The following is a 5,000-nucleotide window of genomic DNA, read 5'->3' on the forward strand; positions in this document are numbered from 1 at the left end:
CGCTCAAATAAAAACAAAAACGCAACGTTTACAGCGCGCTGACCTTATATGAAACCAAAGTGCACATTGGGACCAACAGGCTGTAAGGTACGGTGTCTGAAAATCATCCTGGCCTCAAAACTACGTCTGTCTGTGCCATTCCTGACACCCGAACGGATTACAGAGAAGCATGTCCTGATTAGTGTGCCCCGGGGGAGCAAAATGGCGTCCAACCAGAAAAGCGGAGTCTGGTAGCCTTGTGGAGCGTAGATGTCCCCTAAATCTGTCACCCAAGCGTCTACCAGTTTCTCAGATATAGATCTTGTGGCATGCGTGGGATTTGATGGCATGTGTAGCATTTGATGGCATAAACCACGTTCTCGTTGACACTGGTGTATTTCGATGTAAAAGTGATGCTTCCACCTGGACTATCGATAAATATGGAGGGGTTGGTGTGGAGGCAGGTGTTGCAGCGAGACCGGTCACAGGGGAACGTACAGCGGGCCTCATCAGCTGCAGTCAGGTTGGTGAGAGTGCTTCTGACTAGATAGTCCCGCAGGTTCTGATCACGTAGATAAGCATACAGGATGCGCAGGGGTTGAAAAATAGCTGCAGTGTCGGGATCATCCCGCAGGAAGGGAACATTTCGTGAGATGATATTTTTGACAAGTTGGTTGGTTGGATGGTATGTTAAAACCAAGGGGATGATGGAGTGCTCAGCGGTAGGAATACCTGCAGCTGGTTCTGAAGCGATGACTGCCACACGTGGTCTGGCTAAAATACGAGTGCGTGCTCGGTCAACAATGTTTCGTGGGTAACCACGGTTTCTAAAGAAATTAGCCATCTCCTTGCTCTTTACGTCAAAATATTCATTGTCAGTGCAGACGGGCCGTAAGCGTAGAAACTGACGTAAAAGCGTAGAACTGACGGTGCAAATGAGTTTTTGCACTATTTGAACGGCTGTCATCGCAATATTAAATTTACCATTGAATTTGAACATAACAATGCAATTCCGTTTTTGGACATTCTTGTCACACGTAATCAAAACAACGCTTTCACGACATCCATCTACCGAAATAAAACTTTCACAGGTCTCTACACGAAATGGGATTCCTTCACTCCGTGAAAGTACAAAATAAACCTCATCCGCTCCCTCACTTATCGCTACTACCGTCTTTGTTCATCTGGCTCCTTGCTTCAATCTGCCCTCAATGATCTTCGAAAACTCCTTCTTAAGAACGGATACCAACAAGGAATAATCAAATATCATATCAACAATTTTATGAACAAAAACAGACAACATCAGCATAGCAATCCAGTGTCTACAGTTCCTAAGAAAGATATTGTTATCCTAGTTCCCTACTTTGTTTTGCAAAGATTCCAAGTCGCTAAACGCCTGAAATCTCGTGTGTACAAATTCTACTCTTGTGTTAACCTTAAGATTGTTTTTCAGAGCACTCGATGTATAAAATCTTTCTTTCCTTACAAGGACCGTATTAATCGTTCACAACAATCCAGAGTTATTTACAGAGCAAATTGTTGGGATTGTAATGGTTTTTACATCGGTAAAACTAAACGGCGGCTTCACGATAGAAAAACCGAACATTTTAAGGCCCTAGCTAAAAATGACAATACTTCAGCCATTGCTGACCACGTCAAGGCCACTGGACATAACATCAAGTGGGATCATTTTGATATTTTAGCGAAGGGCAAAACAGACTATCATTGTAAAATAAAAGAGACCTTATTTATTCAAGAACTTGAGCCAGCTTTCAACGTCAACGTCGGAAGTGAAAAGCTGATGATTTATTAATCTTTTTTGTTATTATTATTATTATATATTTTACTGTTAAGTATTTGCTTAATCTAGGTTTCAGTCCCCTCATCCGCTTTGTTATACAGCTATTTTGAGAAACGTTGTCGGAAAAAGTGCACGCGACGATCCTGAAAGGTATTGTGGGTGATTTTAAGTGCACTGTTTTTCAAAGAAATTTAAAAGAATCGTACGGGAGGCCACTGATATATGTTTGCGAGTGCTGAAGGAAAGTAACAGAAGTAGGTTCGACAGCTACAGTCGTTAGCAACAGTGTATTGATCATATCCCATATTACCTTTCGGGATTGTCGCATGCACTTTATTCTTGACAAACTTTCTCGAAATAGCTGTATATAAATAGCTGTTTTAAATTTCAACGGTTACTTTTGAAAATGTATGTAGAGCACATACGAAACGTCAAGTCATAATCAAAATGAACAAGTTCAATATGTTTATCACTGCTGTTTGTGTCTTATTTTTAATCAAAGTAGAAACTGACACTGAGGGATGGAATTCTTACAACGAATGGGATGCGAGGATGCATAGTTAAGATAGGAATGCGTGTCATCGGGTTTGTAGTGTAAGACGGTGAGAAGTTTACAGTTGGCCTTAAGACAAGACAAGGTCGAGAAAAGGCAGTTCTTCATCGGACCCCTGCGCATCCTGTATGCTTATCTACGTGATCAGAACCTGCGGGACTATCTAGTCAGAAGCACTCTCACCAACCCGACTGCAGCTGATGAGGCCTGCTGTACGTTCCCCTGTGGCCGGTCTCGCTGCAACACCTGCCTCCACACCAACCCCTTCCATATTTATCGATAGTCCAGGTGGAAGCATCACTTTTACATCGAAATACACCAGTGTCAACGAGAACGTAGTTTATGCCATCAAATGCCACGCGTGCCACAAGATCTATATCGGAGAAACTGGTAGACGCTTGGGTGACAGATTTAGGGAACATCTACGCTCCACAAGGCTACCAGACTCCGATCTTCCTGTTGGACGCCATTTCGCTTCTCCGTGGCACACTACTCAGGATATGCTGGTCTCTGTAATCCGTTCAGGTTTCAGGGAAGCCACAGACAGACGTAGTTTTGACGCCAGGATGATTTTTAGACACCGCACCCTACAGCCTGTTGGTCCCAGTGTGGAATTTGGTTTCATATAAAGTCAGCGCGCTGGAAACGTTGCGTTTTTTGTTTTTATTTGAGCGTTACTTTGCACGCGCATTTTTTCAGTTGCTTTCAAACCACTGATGAAGAGGGAGTACCCTCGAAACGTCTGGTTCTCATTTAAACTTCTTGGGTGGAAATTTGAACTTTCATTTTATGTTAATGATAAAAGCTGACGATCAACCAACAGCAAAGCAAAGAGGAATAATAGATACTTTCATGGCGACAAAAGTGATTTAGGATTCTGAAAAAGAACGACAGATCATCCCTTATCACATAGTGTGGAGACATTGCCGTAAGGAGCTTTCTATTGCGCAAATTGTCAGAGAGGTCTGTATGCGTGCACTGTTGATTAAAAAATCATCCGCACACCACCTATGACATCTCGCCTCTTGTGTCTCTGTGTTTAAAAGCTGGTCTTTGTGTTTAAAAGCTGGCCCAGATGGGTGGGGTGAGTAATAAAATGATCGCACCCAGCAGACACTGAGGAAGATTCGAGGCCGTTTCAAAAGACCAACGCCATATTGGTGTGCGCATGCTCGTAGGCTGCCCATCCTAGAAAAGATCAAAAAGGCAAGGGTCGTACGTGATCATCCTCACTTTCGGTTTTAGTTTATTGGAGGGCTATATCCCAGAACAGTCGCAACCTGAGCGAAGATTCTTCATGTATTTTGAACTTTTAAAAGGTTTCCCTAGCTCTTTCGAAGAGACAGACAATTGAATGATTTGAAAGCCGACTCTATGTTAGTACCGAACTTACGCGCGGTTTTAAAAACCATCGAAGTAGTCTTCACCAATTTTTTAAATGTTAGTTCCTAGTCCGCCATTTGTTTCGAATATAGAAAATTTTGAAGAGGTTTATTTTTCGATGGTGATTCGGGGATACTCGGAAAAAATCCGAATGCTCCTTTACCGGAGTCGAACTTACGACCTTCCGATTACTAGTACAATCGTGGAGACGCTAGTGTTTTTTTTCTTTTTAGCTGGCGATATTACTGGAGCGAGACACTTCCAATTATAGCGCCGCTATTCAACTCTTGCTGGACAAGTTTGCACCGCACACCGGTGGCTCAGTTGGTTGAGCACCGGGCTGTCACGCGGGAGGTCGTGAGTTCAACTCCGGCCGGACCAACACTCAGGGTCTTTAAATAACTGAGGAGAAAGTGCTGCCTTTGTAATTACATCTGCAAATGGTTAGAGTCTTCTCGGATAAGGACGATAAACAGTAGGCCCCGTCTCATAAGTCTTCAACGTTCATAATCCTGTGAGACGTAAAAGAACCCACACACTTGTCGCAAAGAGTAGGGCATGTAGTTCCCGGTGTTGTGGTCTGTCTTCGGTGGTGTTCGTATCCTGGTTGGGAGGCTAAATGCTCGGAGATATTAGCTACACCAAGCTTCTCTAACAATACAAGGGTAACTAAAGTTATATGCTATGATATGATATGCTACGTTTCGGCAATTTAGATCCTAGCGGTGTGGTAGAGCATCTGGTAATCGGAAGGTTGTAGGTTCGACTCCTACAAAGGAGTAATCGGGTTTTTTTCCGATGGTCACCCGTCGATATTCGGAAAAAACCCGAGTGCAACTTTGCAGGAGTCGAACCTACAACCTTCCGATTACTTGATATGGTGCTTTAAATTGTCGAAATGTAGCATTTTGACGATTGCACTAGTAATCGGAAGGTCGTAAGTTCGACTCCGGTAAAGGAGCAATCGGGGTTTTTCCGATGGTGACTCGTCGATACTCGGAAAAAACCCGAAAGCTCCTTTGCAGGAGTCGAACCCACAACCTTCCGATTACTCGATATGGTGCTTTAAATTGTCGAAATGTAGCATTTTCACGATTGTACTAGTAATCGGAAGGTCGTAAGTTCGACTCCGGTAAAGGGGCACTCGGGTTTTTTCCGAGTATCGACGAGTCACCATTGGAAAAAAATAAATCTCTTCATTTTTTTCATTGACCGGGGTTGACAGTAACATTGCTTTCAGTACGATGGAGAATTTTGTTGTGGTGCAGCATTGTTAAAATTTTG

At 43.2% G+C, this 5,000-nt stretch overlaps 1 protein-coding gene across 1 annotated transcript in view; it reads left to right on the forward strand.

The window, feature by feature from the left end:
• LOC138057273 (G-patch domain and KOW motifs-containing protein-like) overlaps window positions 1-5,000 on the forward strand; it is a 33,756-nt gene that overhangs the window by 25,010 nt on the left and 3,746 nt on the right. The window lies entirely within an intron of this gene.

This window comes from Montipora capricornis, chromosome 7 (assembly GCF_036669925.1).
Source record: "Montipora capricornis isolate CH-2021 chromosome 7, ASM3666992v2, whole genome shotgun sequence".
In the NCBI taxonomy this organism is placed as follows: Eukaryota; Metazoa; Cnidaria; class Anthozoa; order Scleractinia; family Acroporidae; genus Montipora; species Montipora capricornis.